Raw genomic sequence first — 24,614 nt, 5'->3', positions numbered from 1 at the left:
AGTAGATTTTCCGCGGCCTGAAAGCAATTAGACTGTAAACTCTCCTTCCAGACTCACATTAAGAATCTCCAATCCAAAGTTAAATCTAGAATCGGTTTCCTATTTCGCAACAAAGCCTCCTTCACTCATGCTGCCAAACATGCCCTTGTAAAACTGACTATCCTACCGATCCTTGACTTCGGCGATGTCATTTACAAAATAGCCTCCAACACTCTACTCAGCAAATTGGATGTTGTCTATCACAGTGCCATCCGTTTTGTCTCCAAAGCCCCATATAATACCCACCACTGTGACCTGTACGCTCTTGTTGGCTGGTCCTCACTACATATTCGGTCGCCAAACCCACTGGCTCCAGGCCATCTATAAATCACTGCTAGGCAAATCCCCGCCTTATCTTAGCTCATTGGTCACCATAGCAACACCCACCCGTAGTCTGCGCTCCAGCGGGTATATCTCACTGGTCATCCCCAAAGCCAACACCTCCTTTGGCCGCAATTCCTTCCAGTTCTCTGCTGCCAATGACTGGAACAAACTGCAAAAAATCTCTGAAGCTGGAGACGCTTATCTCCCTCACTAACTTTAGGCATCAGTTGTCAGAGCACCTTACCGATCACTGCACCTGTACACAGCCCATCTGAAATTAGCCCGCCCAACTACCTCATCCCTATATTGTTATTTATTTTGCTCATCTGTACCCCAGTATCTCTATTTGCACATCATCTCTTGCACATCATTCCAGTGTTAATACTAAATTGTAATTATTTTGCACTATAGCCTATTTTATTGCCTTACCTCCATAACTTGCTAAATTTGCACACTGTATATTAATTGTATTTCTGTTGTATTTTTTTGATTTTTGTTTTGTTTTACCCCATATGTAACTCTGTGTTGTTGTTTTTATCGCACTGCTATGCTTTATCTTGGCCAGGTCGCAGTTGTAAATGAGAACTTGTTCTCAACTGGTTTACCTGGTTAAATAAAGGTGAAAAAAAAAAAATAAAAAAAAAAAAAAGGTTGAATAATTAGCCAGTGCATAATCACTTTGTTTGTGTGTGTTTGCGCTTGCGTTCAGTCCGTCATTCAAGAGTCCTGTACCTCACTGTTTAATTCCACAGTCTAAATAGCTCCAGCAGTCTTATTTACCAGTAAGGTATCTGTGTTGTCTTAAGCTTTCCAGCCTGTCTAAGGGGCATCTCCATAATGCCATACAGAAAACTCTCTGGCTTGTGTTCCAAATGTAACCCTAATCCCTATGGGCCCTGGTAAAAAAGTAGTGCGCTACATTGGGATTAGGGTGCCATTTGGGACTTGGCCTCTGTTCCAAATGTGCCTGTTTAGAACCTGGCAGCTCCGACACGAGAAGTGAGATTCTATTGAGATTGTTAGATGCAGAATTTGAAAGATTTCAGGACAATTGTTTGTGCTTCAAGTTTGACTACTTGGCTTTTATAACAGTCTTATCAGTGACTAAGCTCTCATCACTCCTCCTCTTCCCTCATTCCATTCCCTCCTTTCTCTCTCTTTATTGTTCCCTCTTTCTTTTTTCCTCTCCCTCCCTCCGTCTCTCCCTCCCTCGGTCCCTCTCTCCAGGTACGGACACGGCTTTGAGATGTTCTGTCTGGCGTCTGACAGCGGGAGGACGGTGGTGGCGTCTGCATGTAAGGTAGCGTGACAAGTGAGGGGCCAAAAGCCACACGACTACCTGAAACTACCACACACACACACACACACACCTCAAATTGTAGTCATTAGTGCTACTGCAGTCTGTTGCAAGGACTAGTGACTTGTTTCCCGGACACAGATTAAGCCTAGTCATGGACTAAAAAAGCAATGGAGAACCTCCATTGAAAATGCTTTTTTTATTTTAATAACTGTCCTTAATTTTTTAAAGATCAGTTCCTCTTCCGTATTCGGAAAGTGTTCAGACCCCTTGACTTTTTCCACATTTTGTTACATTACAGCCTTATTCTAAAATTGATGAAATTGTTTGTTTTTTTCATCATCAATCTACACACAATACCCCATAATGACAAAGCAAAGACAGGTTTTTAGAAAAACTGAAATATTACATTTACATAAGTATTCAGACCCTTTACTCAGTACTTTGTTGAAGCACCTTTGGCAGTGATTACAGCCTCGAGTCTTCTTGGGTATGACGCTACAAGCTTGGCCCACCTCTATTTGGGGAGTTTCTACCTTTCTTCTCAGCAGATCCTCTCAAGCTCTGTCAGGTAGGATGGGGAGCGTCGCTGCACAGCTATTTTCAGGTCTCTACAGAGATGTTCGTTCTGGTTCAAGTCCGGGCTCTCGCTGGGCCACTCAAGGACATTCAGAGACTTGTCCCGAAGCCACTCCTGCGTTGTCTTGGCTGTGTGCTTAGGGTCGTTGTCCTGTTGGAAGGTGAACCTTCGCCCCCAGTCTGAGGTCTTGAGCGCTCTGGAGCAGGTTTTCATCAAGGATCTCTCTGTGCTTTGCTCTGTTCATCTTTCCCTCGATCCTGACTAGTCTCCCAGTTCCTGCCTCTAAAAAACATCACCACAGCATGATGCTGCCACCACCATGCTTCACCGTAGGGATGGTGCCAGGTTTCCTCCAGACGTGACGCTTGGCATTCAGGCCAAAGAGTTCAATCTTGGTTTCATCAGAACAGAGAATCTTGTTTCTCATGGTCTGAGAGTCTTTAGGCGCCTTTTGTCTCCAAGCAGGCTGTCATGTGCCTTTTACTGAGGAGTGGCTTCCGTCTGGCCACTCAATCATAAAGGCCTGATTGGTGGAGTGCTGCAGAGATGGTTGTCCTTCTGGAAGGTTTTCCCATCTCCACAGAGGAACTCTGGAGCTCTGTCAGAGTGACCATCGGGTTCTTGGTCACCTCCCTGACCAAGGCCCTGCTCCCCCGATTGCTCAGTTTGTCCGGGCGGCCAGCTCTAGGAAGAGTCTTAGTGGTTCCAAACTTTTTTTGATACACTTCCCCAGATCTGTGCCTCGACACAATCCTGTCTCGGAGCTCTACAGACAATTCCTTCAACCTCATTACTTGGTTTTTGCTCTGACATGCACTGTCAAATGTGGGACCTTATATAGACAGGTGTGTGCCTTTCCAAATCATGTCCAATCAATTGAATTTACCACAGGTGGACTCCAATCAAATTGTAGAAACATCTCAAGGATGATCAATGGAAACAGGATGCACCTGAGCTCAATTTCGATTCTTGTAGCAAAGAGTTTGAATACTTATGTAAATGTGATATTTATGTTTTTTTTTAAACTGTTTTTTTATTTTGTCATTATGGGGTATTGTGTGTAGATTGATAAGGATTTTTATTTATTTAATCCATTTTAGAATAAGGCTGTAACGTAACAAAATGTGGAAAATTGGAAGGGGTCTGAATACTTTCCGAATGCACTGTGTATATACAGTATCAGTCAAAATATTTTTACTATTTTCTACATTGTAGAATAATAGTGAAGACATCAAAACAAGAAATAACACATATGGAATCATGTAGTAACCCAAAAAGTGTTAAACAAATCAAAATATATTTAATATTTTATATTCTTCAAAGTAGCCACCCTTTGCCTTGATGACAGCTTTGCACACTCATGGCATTCTCTCAACCAGCTTCATTAGGAATGCTTTTCCAACAGTCTTGAAGGAGTTCCCACATATGCTGAGCACTTGTTGGCTGCTTTTCCTTCAAGAGCAATGGATACGAGCAATGGACATTAGACCGGTGGAAATCTGTCCTTTGGTCTGATGAGTCCAAATTTGAGATTTTTGGTTCCAACCTCCGTGTCTTTGTGAGATGCAGAGTAGGTGAACAGATGATTTCCGCATGTGTGGTTCCCACCGTGATGGAGGAGGAGGTGTGATGGTGTGGGGGTGCTTTGCTCGTGACACTGTCTGTGATGTATTTAGAATTCAAGGCACACTTAACCAGCATGGCTACCACAGCATTCTGCAGCGATACGCCATCCCATCTGGTTTGCACTTAGTGGGACTATCATTTGTTTTTCAACAGGACAATGACCCAAAACACACCCCCCAGGCTGTGTAAGGGCTATTTGACCAAGGAGAGAGATGGAGTGCTGCTTCAGATGACCTGGCCTCCACAATCACCCGACCTCTACCCAATTGAGATGGTTTGGGATGAGTCAGACCGCAGAGTGAAGGAAAAGCAGCCAACAAGTGCTCAGCATATGTGGGAACTCCTTCAAGACTGTTGGAAAAGCATTCCTCAAGAAGCTGGTTGAGAGAATGCCAAGAGTGTGCAAAACTGTTTTTTGTTGACGTGTACCTATGATGAAAATTACAGGCCTCTCTCATCTTTTTAAGTGGGAGAACTTGCACAATTGGTGGCTGACTAAATACTTTTTCCCCCCACTGTACACACAGCTACAGATCACTCAGGGCCCTGTGAAGGGAAGCACATTCTCCATGTTGCCTGCCAACATCCTCCCTGTCGCTGCCATCCCTCATCACTCCTACACACACACACACACACACACACACACACACACACACACGCCAGGGTTACTGTCTGCTCTACTGTCAGTTTGCCTTGGTCAGGTGTGGCACTAGTGCTCTGGGCAACAGGTACGAACACACACACACACACACAAGCACAATTGGGAATGCACACACTGAAAGAGACACACACAAAAATACACATAGACAGACAGATGGACACACACGTTAGCACACAGAGGAAGGCAGATGTCACGTGACCTGGGTGGACTAGCGGTCAGTGACGCCGCGTACAGCAGGGTTGCTGTGGTTTCCAATTTGGCCCATTATCTTTCCTACTGTCTCTCCTTTATCCAATAAAAACCATTGGCCAACATATACAGTTGAAGTCGGAGGTTTACATACACTTAGGTTGGAGTCATTAAAACTCGTTTTTCAACCACTCCACAAATTTCTTGTTAAGAAACTATAGTTTTGGCAAGTCGGTTTGGACGTCTACTTTGTGCATGACACAAGTAATTTTTCCAACAATTGTTTACAGACAGATTATTTCACTTATAATTCACTGTATCACAATTCCAGTGGGTCAGAAGTTTACATACACTAAGTTGACTGTGCCTTTAAACAGCTTGGAAAATTCCAGAAAATTATGTCATGGCTTTAGAAGCTTCTGATAGGCTAATTGACATCATTTGAGTCAATTGGAGGTGTACCTGTGGATGTATTTCAAGGCCTACCTTCAAACTCAGTGCCTCTTTGCTTGACATCATGGGAATATCAAAAGAAATCAGCCAAGACCTCAGAAAAAAAATTGTAGACCTCCACAAGTCTAGTTCATCCTTGGGTGCAATTTCCAAACGCCTGAAGGTACCACGTTCATCTGTACAAACAATAGTACAGGGACCACGCAGCCATCATACCGCTCAAGAAGGAGACGCGTTCTGTCTCCTAGAGATGAACGTACTTTGGTGCGAAAAGTGCAAATCAATCCCAGAACAACAGCAAAGGACCTTCTGAAGATGCTGGAGGAAACGGGTACAAAAGTATCTATATCCACAGTAAAACAAGTCCTAAATCGACATAACCTGAAAGGCCGCTCAGCAAGGAAGAAGCCACTGCTCCAAAATCGCCATTAAAAAGCCAGACTACGGTTTGCAACTGCACATGGGGACAAAGATCGTACTTTTTGGAGAAATGTCCTCTGGTCTGAAGAAACAAAAATAGAACTGTTTGGCCATAATGACCATTGTTATGTTTGGAGGAAAAAGGGGGAAACTTGCAAGCCGAAGAACACCATCCCAACTGTGAAGCACGGGGGTGGCAGCATCATGCTGTGGGGGTACTTTGCTGCAGGAGGGACTGGTGCACTTCACAAAATAGATGGCATCATGAGGAAGGAAAATTATGTGGATATATTGAAGCAACATCAGTCAGGAAGTTAAAGCTTGGTCGCAAATGATTCTTCCAAATGGACAATGACACCAAGCATACTTCCAAAGTTGTGGCAAAATGGCTTAAGGACAACAAAGTCAAGGTATTGGAGTGGCCATCACAAAGCCCTGACCTCAATCCTATAGAAAATGTGTGGGCAGCGTGTCCACTGAAAAGTGAAAAAGCGTGTGCGAGCAAGGAGGCCTACAAACCTGACTCAGTTACACCAGCTCTGTCAGGAGGAATGGGCCAAAATTCACCCAACTTATTGTGGGAAGCTTGTGGAAGGCTACCCGAAACGTTTGACCCAAGTTAAACAATTTAAAGGCAGTGCTACCAAATACTAAGTGAGTGTATGTAAACTTCTGACCCACTGGGAATGTGATGAAATAAATAAAAGCTGAAATAAATCATTCGCTCTACTATTATTCTGACATTTTACATTCTTAAAATTAAAATAAAGTGGTGATCCTAACTGACCTAAGACGGAATTTTTACCAGGATTAAATGTCAGGAATTGTGGAAAAACTGAGTTTAAATGTATTTGGCTAAGGTGTATGTAAACTTCCGACTTCAACTGTATTTTGTATTATTATTACGGGAGTAGACTATACCAGGGTTGCTAGTACATAATGTTTACGTCAAAGCTTAATATCGGTGTTCACCAAACAGAGGGTGAGGAGAACAGGGCGGGACATAAGTTGGGGAAAGCGGAACTTTATGCAAATACTCGCCGATATCGAGCCACAATTTACCAATCGAAGCTCAATATAGCTCCTACTGGGATTGGATGTTGATACCTAGCGCTACCTAGCATGCTCTCAGCTTGTTAGCAACCACATGGCAAGCCACGTTGGACGAGGCTAGCTTGGATAGGCAATACATCTTCCCCAGTTAACATGGGCTGTAAGTCTAAGCTAGTTCAGTATTGTCCTCCAAGTGCTTCTCTTCTTCTCTGGTTCTAGGTCTCTAAGGCTGAGCTAGTTCAGTATTGTCCTCCAAGTGCTTCTCTTCTTCTCTGGTTCTAGGCCTCTAAGGCTGAGCACGCAGCCGTGCTGCTCTGGAGCGCCACCACCTGGCGCCAGCTGCAGGTGCTGCCCTACCACAGCCTCACCGTCACCCAGATGGCCTTCTCCCCCAACGGACACTTCCTATTGGCCGTGTCCCGGGACAGGACCTGGTCGCTATGGAGACGGGACTACCCCGCTGCCACCCGTACAGACACAGGTGAGCTGAAGGGTCATGTCGTGTCGTGTCATGTCTGTCTGTCTGTCTTCTTCGTTGTTGATTAGATTTTTTTACTGGTCACTTTTCATTTTATTTTCTCCCTGCTTTAGGAGTTAGTTCAGGTTCATATCAATGGTTTATGCAGCCAAGAGCTAGTTTTGTTTAAGTTAACCTAGGGATAGTTCAAGTGGTATCAATGAGCCTGTAAAGAGGCTTTCCCTGAGCTTGCATCCCAACACTCAGTACGGCTAGCACTGGAGAATACAACAAACACAATAGCAGAATGAGCTGAACCACCACATATTTTAAGACCAATGTGTTCCTCTAGCACCAACAACCAACGTCTTCAATCCCCATTTAAACCCAGTCAGGTAAATCACCAGTGACATGGCCCTAACCGGCGGTGCGACTGTTTTTCTTTACCTATTTTCCTTTTTGGCGGGAGCCTTGGTGGGTTCCCCTGTGCCCGGCGGACTGGCAGTCTATTCCAGTTGAACCTTGAATTACTCACAGGCTAACACACACATACATATACACACACACACACACACACACACTAGCTTAGCAGTGTCCTCCCAGCCCCCCAGACCAGGGGAGTTTAGACAGTGTCAGGTGTGATCAAACACCCTGCTCTCCCAGCGCTCCCTGTCCTCCCGCGTCACACACCCACAAATCTCTATCAAACTGATGTGGACGTGTTCCCCCCTCTCTTTCCCTCCCTCCCTCGCTTTCCCTCTCTTCCTCGCTCTGTCTGTCCCAAATCTCTCTCTCTCTCTCTCGCTCGCTCTCGCTCTATCTCTCTCTGCTTAACCAGTCCAGACTTGCCAATCGGGGGGCTGGAAAGCCCAGTGCTGCCCCCGCCAGGAAAGGGATGGAGAGTGGCTGGAAGTAGAGAGAAGACAGGTCTCTTCCTGTGTGTGTGCGCTGATACAGACAGAGAGACAGAGCCAGCCTTATCCTGTCTGTCTAGGTGTGTGTGTCTGGACGTGGGCTGATACAGACAGACAGAGCCAGACACCCTGCCTGAATACAAATAACCTCTCTAGAGGGGGAAAACAATACCGTGGCTGGCTGCTGGAACTACACAGACAGCAGTGTGTCTCTCTAGATGGGTGGCTGCTGGAACTACACAGACTGCAGTGTGTCTCTCTAGATGGGTGGCTGCTGGAACTACACAGACAGCAGTGTGTCTCTGTAGAAGGGTGGCTGCTGGAACTACACAGACAGCAGTGTGTCTCTCTAGATGGGTGGCTGCTGGAACTACACAGACAGCAGTGTGTCTCTTTAGAGGGTGGCTGCTGGAACTACACAGACAGCAGTGTGTCTCTGTAGAAGGGTGGCTGCTGGAACTACACAGACAGCAGTGTGTCTCTAGAGCGATGGCTGCTGGAAATACACAGACAGCAGTGTGTCTCTCTCTAGAGGGTGGCTGCTGGAACTACACAGACAGCAGTGTGTGTCTCTAGAGCGATGGCTGCTGGAACTACACAGACAGCAGTGTGTCTCTCTAGAGGGTGGCTGCTGGAACTACACAGACAGCAGTGTGTCTCTCTAGAGCGATGGCTGCTGGAACTACACAGACAGCAGTGTGTCTCTGTAGAAGGGTGGCTGCTGGAACTACACAGACAGCAGTGTGTCTCTCTAGAGGGTGGCTGCTGGAACTACACAGACAGCAGTGTGTCTCTGTAGAAGGGTGGCTGCTGGAACTACACAGACAGCAGTGTGTCTCTCTAGATGGGTGGCTGCTGGAACTACACAGACAGCAGTGTGTCTCTTTAGAGGGTGGCTGCTGGAACTACACAGACAGCAGTGTGTCTCTCTAGAGTGATGGTTGCTGGAACTACACAGACAGCAGTGTGTCTCTAGAGCGATGGCTGCTGGAACTACACAGACTGCAGTGTCTCTCTAGATGGGTGGCTGCTGGAACTACACAGACAGCAGTGTGTCTCTCTAGAGTGATGGTTGCTGGAACTACACAGACAGCAGTGTGTCTCTAGAGCGATGGCTGCTGGAACTACACAGACTGCAGTGTCTCTCTAGATGGGTGGCTGCTGGAACTACACAGACAGCAGTGTGTCTCTCTAGAGCGCTGGCTGCTGGAACTACACAGACAGCAGTGTGTCTCTCTAGAGCGATGGCTGTTGGAACTACACAGACAGCAGTGTGTCTCTAGAGCGATGGCTGCTGGAACTACACAGACAGCAGTGTGTCTCTCTAGATGGGTGGCTGCTGGAACTACACAGACAGCAGTGTGTCTCTCTAGAGCGATGGCTGCTGGAACTACACAGACAGCAGTGTGTCTCTCTAGAGCGCTGGCTGCTGGAACTACACAGACAGCAGTGTGTCTCTCTAGAGCGATGGCTGTTGGAACTACACAGACAGCAGTGTGTCTCTAGAGCGATGGCTGCTGGAACTACACAGACAGCAGTGTGTCTCTCTAGATGGGTGGCTGCTGGAACTACACAGACAGCAGTGTGTCTCTCTAGAGCGATGGCTGCTGGAACTACACAGACAGCAGTGTGTCTCTCTAGAGCGATGGCTGTTGGAACTACACAGACAGCAGTGTGTCTCTCTAGAAGGGTGGCTGCTGGAACTACCCAGGATGCAGTGTGTCACGACCAACATTAATGACAGACATCAGGGGGAGGAGTAACTGAGGCTCTGGGTTTAGTTTGTCATTAGAGAGATTCATTGTTACCGCTGAGCAGTTATGTACTGTTTAGACAGACTGTTTCTTTGTGTGTGGCATGTAGCTTTGTGTGTTTCAACACTAATGAAAAGTGGAAGGTAGATGGAAATTTGAAATAATATCATATATTGTTTGTGGGTGTGCTCCTTCCCTGTCCAGAACCTCATTTCTCCCTGTACACACACACCAGGAAGGACATTGCTGTACACACACGCATCATATGGTCATGTGACTGGAGCGCCGACAACAAGTACTTTGTGACGTCGAGTCGAGACAAGAAGGTAAATATTCTACACCAGCAAAACCTTAGTGTTATTAGCAGAGGTAGCTTGTATTCTCCAGACTTCAACATCTACAGTAAGGGGAAAAAAGTATTTGATCCCCTGCTGATTTTGTACGTTTGCCCACTGACAAAGACATGATCAGTCTATAATTTTAATGGTAGGTTTATTTGAACAGTGAGAGACAGAATAACAACAACAAAAATCCAGAAAAACGCATGTCAAAAATGTTATAAATTGATTTGCATTTTAATGAGGGAAATAAGTATTTGATCCCTCTGCAAAACATGACTTAGTACTTGGTGGCAAAACCCTTGTTGGCAATCACAGAGGTCAGACGTTTCTTGTAGTTGGCCACCAGGTTTGCACACATCTCAGGAGGGATTTTGTCCCACTCCTCTTTGCAGATCTTCTCCAAGTCATTAAGGTTTCGAGGCTGACATTTGGCAACTCGAACCTTCAGCTCCCTCCACAGATTTTCTATGGGATTAAGGTCTGGAGACTGGCTAGGCCACTCCAGGACCTTAATGTGCTTCTTCTTGAGCCACTCCTTTGTTGTCTTGGCCGTGTGTTTTGGGTCATTGTCATGCTGGAATACCCATCCACGACCCATTTTCAATGCCCTGGCTGAGGGAAGGAGGTTCTCACCCAAGATTTGACGGTGCATTGCCCCGTCCATCGTCCCTTTGATGCGGTGAAGTTGTCCTGTCCCATTAGCAGAAAAACACCCCCAAAGCATAATGTTTCCACCTCCATGTTTGACGGTGGGGATGGTGTTCTTGGGGTCATAGGCAGCATTCCTCCTCCTCCAAACACGGCGAGTTGAGTTGATGCCAAAGAGCTCGATTTTGGTCTCATCTGACCACAACACTTTCACCCAGTTCTTCTCTGAATCATTCAGATGTTCATTGGCAAACTTCAGATGGGCCTGTATATGTGCTTTCTTGAGCAGGGCGCTGCAGGATTTCAGTCCTTCACGGCGTAGTGTGTTACCAATTGTTTTCTTGGTGACTATGGTTCCAGCTGCCTTGAGATCATTGGCAAGATCCTCCCATGTAGTTCTGGGCTGATTCCTCACCGGTTCTCATGATCATTGCAACTCCACGAGGTGAGATCTTGCATGGAGCCCCAGGCCGAGGGAGATTGACAGTTATTTTGTGTTTCTTCCATTTGCGAATAATCGCACAAACTGTTGTTACCTTCTCACCAAGCTGCTTGGCGATGGTCTTGTAGCCCATTCCAGTCTTGTGTAGGTCTACAATCTTGTCCCTGACATCCTTGGAGAGGTCTTTGGTCTTGGCCATGGTGGAGAGTTTGGAATCTGATTGATTGATTGCTTCTGTGGACAGGTGTCTTTTATACAGGTAACAAGCTGAGATTAGGAGCACTCCCTTTAAGAGTGTGCTTCTAATCTCAGCTCGTTACCTGTATAAAAGACACCTGGGAGCCAGAAATCTTTCTGATTGAGAGGGGGTCAAATACTTATTTCCCTCATTAAAATGCAAATCAATTTATAACATTTTTTACATGCGTTTTTCTGGAATTTTTGGTTGTTATTCTGTCTCTCACTGTTAAAATAATCCTACCATTAAATTTATAGACTGATCATTTCTTTGTCAGTGGGCAAATGTACAAAATCAGCAGGGGATCAAATACTTTTTTCCCTCACTGTATTCACTTAGGTCTGGGCGCGTGTTCACAAAGCGTCTCAGAGAAGAAGTGCTGATCAAGGATCAGTCTCGCCTTTTAAATCATAATGAATTAGAGGAGGGGATCTGATCCTAGATCAGCACTCCTACTGTGAGACCCTTTGTGATACAGGCCCTGAACTCCAGCTTAAGACTCCTCTGACATCAATACAAGATTCACATTACATTTAATTATGTGTTAAGCGCAAGTCAGGATTCAGCCTTTAAAGGTTGTTAGTTACAAATGAGCTCCTCAGTAAGTAAAGGTCACAATGGTAAGGAAGAAGTAGTATAATGCTGTTCATCGTAGGCTGCGTCCCAAATGGCACCCTATTCCCTTTAGACTTGACACTTCCATGCGACTTCTGCTATCAGAATACGAAGATCGCGTTGAAAAGACGTGTCCAGATGCACAAAAGTCGCATTGTGTTCAGATTGTGTTCAGATCTGGCTGACCACTTCAAGTGGTGTGTAGGGACACATTGTGTACGGATTTCTGCTCAGTCTGGACGCAATCAGGCTACCGAAAGCTCATACAGTGGGCGACGTCATCAGCACTTTGCCCACAAGTCTCCAGAAAGCGAGAAGCACCTTTTTTCATTAAATGTTGGAGGAAATACGTTCCTAGCGTGTGAGGAACGTGTTTGCTGGCTTCATAAATGCTAGCCAGCTAGCTAGTTTATTAGGAAAACGATTAGTTATCCTAACCTGTTGTCAATCCCTTTAGCTTTGCTTGCTAGCTAGTTAGCTACAGTAGTTAGCCATCAAGTTGTTGTTGTGTTAATATCAGATTTAGCCTTTTCCACCGTTTGCAGAATGCATACTGGCATTTCAATATAGCGCAGGAAAATGGAATCCGGACACACTGTGGACACGGTAGACACATTTAAATGTAGGTGTAGACGCATGATGTGTTCGGAATTCCATGATCAGAACTCCATGATCAGAATACAAAAGCTGCATGAACTGTCAAGTCTAGTCACGGCCTTGTAGTGCACCTCTTTTGAGCAGGGCCTATAGGGAATAGGGTGGCATTTGGGATGCACAAATGGCCTATGTTAGTATGAAGTGACAGTATAACTTAATTCACCTTTTCCTTTACATTGACATTTACGTAATTTAGCAGACGCTCTTATCCAGAGCGACTTACAAGAGCAATTAGGGTTAAGTGCCTTGCTCAAGGGCACATTGACAGAGCCTTTTCGGCTTGGGGATTCTAACCAGCAACCTTTCAGTTACTGGCCCAACGCTCTAATCGCTAGGCTACCTGCCGCCCTTTACAGGTGATAGTATGGGGTGACTGCAGTAGTTCTGAGGCCAGTGTGACCCCTGATGAACCTCCAGTCATCCAGCCCTGTTCCTCAATATTAGATGTAGGAGACTCGGCCACTGCTGTCTCCTTTTGCCCCGTCCTCTGCCCCGACAACAGGTACCATAATACAGCACTTATTTGCACAATTCCAAATCGACCTCTTGCCCCTTCACCCTAGGCACTACTGCAGATCTGAAATGATTGGATACTGGATAGGTATAAGCAGTATGCCGGAAATGTATACGCAGCCTATCAGAAGGCAAGAAGGCATAGGGAAGCTTTAGCCTATCGCTTAAATCCTATTGCTTAAACCTATTCATGCCACATATGTAGTGTGTACAGTGAGGAAAAAAAGTATTTGATCCCCTGCTGATTTTGTACAGTGATTTTGAACAGTGAGAGACAGAATAACAACAAAATAATCCAGAAAAACACATGTCAAAAATGTTATAAATTGATTTGCATTTTAATGAGGGAAATAAGTATTTGACCCCCTCTCAATCAGAAAGATTTCTGGCTCCCAGGTGTTTTATACAGGTAACGAGCTGAGATTAGGAGCACACTCTTAAAGGGAGTGCTCCTAATCTCAGTTTGTTACATGTATAAAAGACACCTGTCCACAGAAGCAATCAATCAATCAGATTCCAAACTCTCCATCATGGCCAAGACCAAAGAGCTCTCCAAGGATGTCAGGGACAAGATTGTAGACCTACACAAGGCTGGAATGGGCAACAAGACAATCGCCAAGCAGCTTGGTGAGAAGGTGACAACAGTTGGTGCGATTATTCGCAAATGGAAGAAACACAAAATAACTGTCAATCTCCCTCGGTCTGGGGCTCCATGCAAGATCTCACCTCGTGGAGTTGCAATGATCATGAGAACGGTGAGGAATCAGCTCAGAACTACACGGGAGGATCTTGTCAATGATCTCAAGGCAGCTGGGACCATAGTCACCAAGAAAACAATTGGTAACACACTACGCCGTGAAGGACTGAAATCCTGCAGCGCCCGCAAAGTCCCCCTGCTCAAGAAAGCACATATACAGGGCCGTCTGAAGTTTGCCAATGAACATCTGAATGATTCAGAGAACTGGGTGAAAGTGTTGTGGTCAGATGAGACCAAAATCGAGCTCTTTGGCATCAACTCAACTCGCCGTGTTTGGAGGAGGAGGAATGCTGCCTATGACCCCAAGATCACCATCCCCACCGTCAAACATGGAGGTGGAAACATTATGCTTTGGGGGTGTTTTTCTGCTAAGGGGACAGGACAACTTCACCGCATCAAAGGGACGATGGACGGGGCCATGTACCGTCAAATCTTGGGTGACCCTCAGCCAGGGCATTGAAAATGGGTCGTGGATGGGTATTCCAGCATGACAATGACCCAAAACACACGGCCAAGGCAACAAAGGAGTGTCTCAAGAAGAAGCACATTAAGGTCCTGGAGTGGCCTAGCCAGTCTCCAGACCTTAATCCCATAGAAAATCTGTGGAGGGAGCTGAAGGTTTGAGTTGCCAAACGTCAGCCTCAAAACCTTTAATGACTTGGAGAAGATCTGCAAAGAGGAGTGGAACAAAATCCCTCCTGAGATGTGTGCAAACCTGGTGGCCAACTACAAGAAACGTCTGACCTCTGTGATTGCCAACAAGGGTTTGCCACCAAGTACTAAGTCATGTTTTGCAGAGGGGTCTAATACTTATTTCCCTCATTAAAATGCAAATCAATTTATAAAACTTTTGACATGCATTTTTCTGGATTTTTTTGTTGTTATTCTGTCTCTCACTGTTCAAATAAACCTACCATTAAAATTATAGACTGATCATGTCTTTGTCAGTGGGCAAACGTACAAAATCAGCAGGGGATCAAATACTTTTTTCCCTCACTGTATGTTGGATTTAGTATGTTCAGTATGCTTCCCTTGTAGCCACCACACAGGTGGCACCACCTGTCTGTCTGTGGCTTAGTGCCCCGCCTTTATTGCCAGACAGTTCCTGAATTTGCAATATGATGATGTTTCTGTGTTCATTTGTCTTTTGTGTGATCTGTATTTAACTATTTTGTATGTTTATTTTTAACCCTGCCTGCAAACCAAATTTACATCTGGGGACAAAGTTTGATTGAATGATTGATTGATGCTCCTCCAGCTACCTGTTGGCGGTGGGGCTGGAGAGTGGCCAGGTCCTGCTGTATAAGTGGAGACCTAGTGAGGAGCCTGCTGGAGCTGTAGCGTCAGACTGGACCAGATACGGAGAGACAGACACCTCGTATCCTTTACGCACACGCACACACACTGATGTGCACATGCACACACACACACAATCCCAAGTTTTCATCACACATTTCAGTTTTTTAAATAGCCTTTTAACCACCCACGTACCTTTTGGCACTGACTAACTACCAATACTTTTATTACCACTGGTTCCATTATTCTACACTGGAGTCTCCTCAAGAAAACATCTCTCAATGACAAATACCCAAAAAGGTACTCTGACTTTTTAGGCAGGAGTTTCTATGACTCTGACAAGAGTTTTAAGGGTACATCCCAAATGGCACCCTATTCCCTACCCTATGGGCCCTGGTCAAAAGTAGTGCACTATGTAGGGAATAGGGTGCCATTTGGGACGTACCCTTAAAACTCTTGGCAGAGTCATAAAAACTCCAACCTAAAACATCTAAGTACCTAGACTGAGCGATATGACGTAGGTGCAGCAAGTAAACAGCATAGTGGGTTAATTTCTGCAACAACTAAGAGGTTTGAAGCGTGAGGCTCAAGTTCTCTGCTGTTTTGGTCCCGTGGCTACCACGCTGGAACAGCGTGAAGAGAACCTGTGCACATGCGCAGATACTGTGTGTGACTTTGTGAGAGCAAAGTCTTGCATCTCGCTCATCTCAATATCTGCTGTGCTGCTTGTGGCAACGTCATTTCGCTGAGTGTACCTTTAACCGTGGAAAAATATTATTCCCAGGTGGTTTTGAATAGCTGTGTAATAACAGAGTGTCATTGAGGAGGAAATACAATCCACAGACTCTTTTTGTGAAGGCCCCACCGGCTGGTGTTTCCACTGAGTCATGAAGAGAAGGATGTGAAATCCATGGTCTGAAGAGCCTGTGGAAATGTTCAAACAGTGTTCTAATGTTACCTGATCTGTAAAAGTTTGGATTATTCTTCTACTACTGCAGAAAACAACATGCTGTAGCTCAAAATATAAATGTTGAAATTGTAAATTAGAAAGTCTGTTCCCCATCATCTTTTTATATTTTTTATATTTTTGAAATTTTAGACATTTTTACAAATGTATTAAAAATAAAAAACAGAAATACCTTATTTACATAAGTATTCAGACCCTTTGCTATGAGACTCGACATTGATCTCAGGTGCATCCTGTTTCCATTGATCATCCTTGAGATGTTTCTACAACTTGATTGGAGTCCACCTGTGGTAAATTCAATTGATTGGACATGATTTGGAAAGGCACACACCTGTCTATATAAGGTCCCACAGTTGACAGTGCATGTCAGAGCAAAAACCAAGCCATGAGGTCAAAGGAATTGTCCGTAGAGCTCTGAGACAGGATTGTGTCGAGGCACAGATCTGGGGAAGGGTACCAAAAAATATCTGCAGCATTGAAGGTCACCAAGAACACAGTGGCCTCCATCATTCTTATATGGAAGAAGTTTGGAACCACGAAGACTCTTACTAGAACTGGACTCCCAGCCAAACTGAGCAATCGGGGGAGAAGGGCCTTGGTCAGGGAGGTGACCAAGAACCCGATGGTCACTCTGATAGAGCTCCAGAGTTCCTCTGTGGAGATGGGAGAACCTTCCAGAAGGACAACCATCTCTGCAGCACTCCACCAATCAGGCCTTTTATGGTAGAGTGGCAAGCCGGAAGCCACTCCTCAGTAAAAGGCAATGACTGCCTGTTTGGAGTTTGACAAAAGGCACCTGAAGGACTCTGACCATGAGAAACAAGATTCTCTTTTCTGATGAAACCAAGATTGAACTCTTTGGCCTGAATGCCAAGCGTCACGTCTGGAGGAAACCTGGCACCATCCCTATGGTGAAGCATGGTGGTGGCAGCATCATGCTGTGGGGATGTTTTTCAGTGGCAGGGACTGGGAGACTAGTCAGGATCAAGAGAAAGCTGAACGGAGCAAAGTACAGAGAGATCCTTGATGAAAACCTGCTCCAGAGTGCTCAGAACCTCAGACTGGGGCGAAGGTTCAACTTCCAACAAGACAATGACCCTAAGCACACAGCCAAGACGACGCAGGAGTGGCTTCGGGACGAGTCTGAATGTCCTTGAGTGGCCCAGCCAGCCTGGACTTGAACCCGATCGAACATCTCTGGAGAGACCTGAAAATAGCTGTGCAGCGACGCTCCCCATCCAACCTGACAGAGCTTGAGAGGATCTGCAGAGAAGAATGGGTGAAACTCCCCAAATACAGGTGTGTCATACCCAAGAAGACTCAAGGCTGTAATCACTGCCAAAGGTGCTTCAACAAAGTACTGTCGTGACGTGACTAACTTTAATGTGTGACTGTTATTTATCGAATCACCTAACTATGTTAAATTGTCACTAAATTAATCATGTAACAATTAACTCATTAGGAATTTGGGGCACCACGGAAGAAGTTATTTAACGAGTTACCATCTCCCAAATTAAACTCTTAGAAGATATATATGTTATATATCGATAACAGTCACTTATCAAATAATTACCTCTTATCAGTCTCATTCTGAACGTCGCATAATCCTTGAACCTGCAAGAACCCAAACCTTATTGATGAATCAGCAATACACAAATTGGCTTAATTATTTATTTACTAACTAAATAATAACACAATACAAACACACACACACACAGGTTATTGATGAAAACAGGTCCCTAGTGGACTGGACTAACAATAGCATGAATGCTTGGGTAGAAGGAGGGTCAGAGTGGAAGGGAGAGGCAGAGATTCAAACTATTGTGGTTACTTTGGAAACTACGCTTACGGAAATACAAATGCTTAAAACCCCACTAAACGCTCATTCGGATTAGAAATGCAACATGTATTTACGTGTAGCTGTCCTCGATAGTTGAGTTGATGATGTAGGGTTCTGGTTTGCCCACCAAAGATCCCAATGTCCTTGGTAGAGTTTCTGGTCGTAGTGGTGGTTAGAATGGATACTTCAGATGTATCAGCGGTTGTCTGAGCGGGATTGTCCTTCCCAACTTGTGTATTTAGTGAATGTTCTCTAGACGCCTATATACAGTGGGGAGAACAAGTATTTGATACACTGCCGATTTTGCAGGTTTTCCTACTTACAAAGCATGTAGAGGTCTGTAATTTTTATCATAGGTACACTTCAACTGTGAGAGACGGAATCTAAAACAAAAATCCAGAAAATCACATTGTATGATTTTTAAGTAATTAATTTGCATTTTATTGCATGACATGAGTATTTGATCACCTACCAACCAGTAAGAATTCTGGCTCTCACAGACCTGTTATTTTTTCATACCTGTATTAACTGCACCTGTTTGAACTCGTTACCTGTATAAAAGACACCTGTCCACACACTCAATCAAACAGACTCCAACCTCTCCACAATGGCCAAGACCAGAGAGCTGTGTAAGGACATCAGGGATAAAATTGTAGACCTGCACAAGGCTGGGATGGGCTACAGGACAATAGGCAAGCAGCTTGGTGAGAAGAAAACAACTGTTGGCACAATTATTTGAAAATTGAAGAAGTTCAAGATGACGGTCAATCACCCTCGGTCTGGGGCTCCATGCAAGATCTCACCTTGTGGGGCATCAATGATCATGAGGAAGGTGAGGGATCAGCCCAGAACTACACGGCAGGACCTGGTCAATGACCTGAAGAGAGCTGGGACCACAGTCTCAAAGAAAACCATTAGTAACACACTACGCCGTCATGGATTAAAATCCTGCAGCGCACGCAAGGTCCCCCTGCTGAAGCCAGCGCATGTCCAGGCCCGTCTGAAGTTTGCCAATGACCATCTGGATGATCCAGAGGAGGAATGGGAGAAGGTCATGTGGTCTGATTAGACAAAAATAGAGCTTTTTGGTCTAAACTCCACTCACCGTGTTTGGAGGAAGAAGAAGAATGAGTACAACCCCAAGAACACCATCCCAACCGTGAAGCATGGACGTGGAAACATCATTCTTTGGGGATGCTTTTCTGCAAAGGGGACAGGACGACTGCACCGTATTGAGGGGAGGATGGATGGGGCCATGTATCGCGAGATCTTGGCCAACAACCTCCTTCCCTCAGTAAGAGCATTGAAGATGGGTCGTGGCTGGGTATTCCAGCATGACAACGACCTGAAACACACAGCCAGGGCAAGTAAGGAGTGGCTCCGTAAGAAGCATCTCAAGGTCCTGGAGTGGCCTAGCCAGGATCTGGAGAAGGTCTGTTTGGAGGAGTGGGCCAAAATCCCTGCTGCAGTGTGTGCAAACCTGGTCAAGACCTACAGGAAACATATGATCTCTGTAATTGCAAACAAAGGTTTCTGTACCAAATATTAAGTTCTGCTTTTCTGATGTATCAAATACTTATGTCATGCAATACAATGCAAATTAATTACTTAAAAATCATACAATGTGATTTTCTGGATTTTTGTTTTAGATTCTGTCTCTCACAGTTGATGTGTACCTATGATAAAAATTACAGACCTCTACATGCTTTGTAAGTAGGAAAACCTGCAAAATCGGCAATGTATCAAATACTTGTTCTCCCCACTGTATGCCAGCTGCAGACTGAGATGAGGTCTAGTGCATTGTCTTCTTCTTCACCTCGTGTAGAGGTTGAGAGTTTCAGAGTTTCTCCATTTCAAACGTGTGGACTAACAGCTTCACGCTTCCTGGTCTGGTAGAAATTCAACCATTTGCAACATCCAGCTTATACCGTAAGCTGCTTGGTTTCCTTTGGTAATGGAGTTGTAGTTTTAAACCATTTTGTAACGTTCACGCTTCACGTCTGCTGGTCTTGTAGAGTGTCAACCATTTTAAGCCGTGGGGCTTCCTGGTCTGAGGTTAATTTGTTTTTCAAGGCTTTTTATGCACTCGGGGTAAAAGGGGCATTCCATCATGTTTGTGCTCATCTGGGCGTGGCCACTGACTGAGAACAAATCAATATGGAAAACAATCATCTCATCTAGAATGCTAATATCACATTTATCTTCACAAACGTATTATTATACTAAATCATTTGTTTTATACAACAATTGGATGCAAACCTCATAACTGGGAAGTGTACACCCCCAGAGATACAGTTTTGTTGTTCCACCATCTTTAAAGACATCACAACATAGTAAGGAATTTGACATGATTGTTTTTTAAGTCCCCACTGACCATTTCCCACATTATTTTAAGTAGGAATATTGTTTCATTATCCACTTTTGGATGTTGGAGTCTTGGCGGGAAGACTTCCTTTGTCTCACAGGGAAATTCCCTCTCCCAATACTGCATGGCACGGAAAATAACATTTCTGCAAGGAATTTATGACCGATCATGAAACTGGCCCCCAGGAAACGGGGGTGTTCAAACCTTTGCCTTGCCGGCATCTTTGATCCTCAGCCCATGAGGGCAAGTCATGACAGTATTGAGTAAAGCGTCTGAATACTTATGTAAATGTGATATTTGAGTATTTTTAATACATTTGCAAAAATGTATAGAAACTATTTTTGCTTTGTCATTACGAGGTATTGTGTGTAGATTGATGAGGGAATATATTTTTTTAAATCCATTTTAGAATAAGGCTGTAACGTAACAAAATGTAGAAAAAGTGAAGGGGTCTGAATTCTTTCCAAATGCACTGTATTTCCATGTGCCTAACCATGTCCTGTATATACAGTCTGCTTGAGGGAGATAGAACAACACACTGCTGCACTATGACTGTTGTACACTATGTCACCACTCTTTGTCTTGTTTCCTTGACAACACCTCCCCCCTCCAGTCAGAGTCACGCGTTGACAGTGAAGAGGCTGCGCTGGAGGCCGAGGGCGGGCCAGGCTGGCCAGGGGGGCGAGGAGGAGGGCGAAGGCAGGGTCACAGGAGCAGACAGCTCCTGGGTGCAGCTGGCCAGCGCCGGGGCAGACCACTCTGTCAAAATATTCAACATCAATAGACTGGCTGTGTAGCTAGCGTTGGGTCTGGGACACTGACACCATTAGATAGTGGCATCCTGACACTGCTGACTGAGACTACAGGGCTGTCTGCCTGGAGTGTAGAGGAGAGGAGTGGAGCAGAGCTGGGGCTGGTCGTTCACTGGGTCATTCCATTCACCCTGTGTGACAGCCAGCCAGCTCAGACAAGACAGCCAGGCAGTCACAAGGCCAGGTTTGGTGGGCTGGTTTCAGGAATCCCCCAGCCCAGGACTTCTCTGTTTCTCTGGATGGAGCTCTGGTCTTTATTTTGACCCTGCAGTCATCATCTTCTGTACTCTTAAGGTCTGGGACAAGGGATATTAGGCTCACCGTTTCAGCATACTTTTATGTTGAAATGTATTCATTTGTTAGGGCTCAGTAACTGTCAAATCATATTTGAAAGTCCCCTGTTTCTTTTTTACCATATCGTCTTTCTTTCTGATGTGTTGCTGTCTCTGTTTAACACAGAATATGACACAGTACTGATACTTTTAATGTAAAAAAACGTACATATCTGAATAAAGCTCATTTTGTTAACATTGATTGATTCCTGTGAGTTACAATCAGAACCAGTTGACCCCCATGACAATGACAACTGCATGACTTTAGTATCTTTCATCACACTGTAGCAAAATGTAATAGCATACTGTTGATATTGATATGCCATACAATTTACTTGAAATATACCACAAATGCTCAGTAGATACCCTGCCCCTTCTCTTTTGCTTGATACAGTAGAGTACTACAGTCGTGGTCAAAAGTTTTGAGAATGACACAAATACACATTTTCACAAAGTCTGCTGCCTCAGTTTTGATGATGGCAATTTGCATATACTCCAGAATGTCACAAAGAGTGATCAGATGAATTGCAATTAATTGAAAAGTCCCTCTTTGCCATGAAAATGAACTTAATCCCAAAAAAACTTTTCCACTGTATTTCAGCCCTGCCACAAAAGGACCAGCTGCCATCATGTCAGTGATTCTCTCATTAACACAGGTGAGAGTGTTGACGAGGACAAGGCTGGAGATCACTCTGTCATGCTGATTTGAGTTAGAATAACAGACTGGAAGCTTTAAAAGGAGGGTGGTGCTTGAAATCATTATTCTTCCTCTGTTAACCATGGTTACCTGCAAGGAAACACGTGCCGTCATCATTGCTTTGCACAAAAAGGGCTTCACAGGCAAGGATATTGCTGCTAGTAAGATTGCACCTAAATCAACCATTTATCGGATCATCAAGAACTTCAAGGAGAGAGGTTCAATTGTTGTGAAGAAGGCGTCAGGGCGCCCAAGAAAGTCCAGCAAGCGCCAGGACCGTCTCCTAAAGTTGGTTCAGCTGCGGGATCGGGGCACCACCAGTGCAGAGCTTGCTCAGGAATGGCAGCAGGCAGGTGTGAGTGCATCTGCACGCACAGTGAGGCGAAGAGTTTTGGAGGATGGCCTGTTGTCAAGAAGGGCAGCAAAAGAAGCCACTTCTCTCCAGGAAAAACATCAGGGACAGACGGATATTCTGCAAAAGGTACAGGGATTGGACTGCTGAGGACTGGGGTAAAGTCATTTTCTCTGATGAATCCCCTTTCCGATTGTTTGGGGCATCCGGAAAACACATTGTCCGGATAAGACAAGGTGAGCGCTACCATCAGTCCTGTGTCATGCCAACAGTAAAGCATCCTGAGACCATTCATGTGTGGGGTTGCTTCTCAGCCAAGGGAGTGGGCTCACTCACAATTTTGCCTAAGAACACAGACATGAATAAAGAATTGTACCAACACATCCTCCGAGAGCAACTTCTCCCAACCATCCAAGAACAGTTTGGTGACGACCAATGCCTTTTCCAGCATGATGGAGCACCTTGCCATAAGACAAAAGTGATAACTAAGTCGCTCAGGGAACAAAACATTTAAATTTTGGGTCCATGGCCAGGAAACTCCCCAGACCTTAATCCCATTGAGAACTTGTGGTCGATCCTCAAGAGGCGGGTGGACAAACAGAAACCCACAAATTCTGACAAACTCCAAGCATTGATTATGCAAGAATGGGCTGCCATCAGTCAGGATGTGGCCCAGAAGTTAATTGACAGCATGCCAGGGCGGATTGCAGAGGTCTTGAAAAAGAAAGGTCAACACTGCAAATATTGACTCTTTGCATAAACTTAATGTAATTGTCAATAAAAGCCTTTGACACTTATGGAATGCTTGTAATTATACTTCAGTATACCATAGTAACATCTGACAAAAATATCTCATAACACTGAAGCAGCGAACTTTGTGAAGACCAATACCTGTGTCATTCTCAAAACTTTTGACCACAACTGTAGGGTAGAATAGGGTGCAATTCTCAAGGACAGAGCCAGAGGAAACCCATGGGACCTGGTCAAAAGTAGTGCACTATATAGGGAATAGGGTGGCATTTGGGACGCAGACATGGTTAGGATTTACTGTACACGCAGCAGAGTGAGCCATGATTACGTGTTGAACATCAATCTAGTCACGGCAGAGTGTAAGTGTAGGACATAACTCTAATCGCTCAGCATGTATATGGAGACATTATTCAATCTGGGGGCCCCTTGCCCTTGTGGGAAATGGCTGTTTTTCAAGAGGAAAGGGAATTGGATGACTATGTTGACAGTGTCTAATGCTATACATATGGCGATTTACACACCGTCATCTCCCATACAAATGACTCTAATTATTTGAATGCTTCTGTATTTCCACAGATGATTCATGATGGAAAGATATGGATGTAGTACTAGACATTTTTTAAAGTATAATTTCATAACGCTAAGAGCTCTATTCCATCTGTATTGCTGAAACATTACAGGAAATGTAAAGGTAATTTCCTATTGAGCTGACATCTGCAGCGTTTACCATGAATGCAGTCTCTGCTAACGCTAATTGCCTTAACGTTTAAATTGCGCAATAGCGCTGAATTTCCACGATATGGATTGAATAGAGCCCTAATTTGTATGGGCTTCTGTACCTTCTAGCCTCGGTACTGTCTTGACTAGCACACAGTAGCCTACAGTATGTGGTAGCCATTTTGTTTTCCAGACTGGGATTTCCAAACCTGAAAAACCACATGTAGGCCTACCACATGCCTGATGTCACTTTATTCTACCCCAATCTTCCCTTTATACAGCTTGACTTTTACTGAGACAGTTCCCTTCCACACCAGTCATATACAGTAGCTGCCTAACCAGTATCCAAACAGTATACTGTATCTTCCACACTATCAGTAGTGGTGGTAGGCTACTAGGCTAGCTGGGCTCACAATCCCTTTCCCACAGTAGCTTTGCAATATGTATAAAGTGTCCTTTGAATCAGTGGATCACATTGAGACTCCAGATCAGATTCCTATCGCCATTC

General features: G+C 44.8%; 1 pseudogene; it reads left to right on the top strand.

The window, feature by feature from the left end:
- Positions 1-21,790, top strand: part of LOC121572544 — a 69,562-nt pseudogene extending 47,772 nt beyond the window's left edge.
- The last annotated feature ends 2,824 nt before the right edge of the window (positions 21,791-24,614 follow it).

This window comes from Coregonus clupeaformis, chromosome 8 (genome assembly GCF_020615455.1).
Source record: "Coregonus clupeaformis isolate EN_2021a chromosome 8, ASM2061545v1, whole genome shotgun sequence".
Lineage (NCBI taxonomy): Eukaryota > Metazoa > Chordata > Actinopteri > Salmoniformes > Salmonidae > Coregonus > Coregonus clupeaformis.
This window is presented reverse-complemented; position numbering and strand designations above follow the sequence as displayed.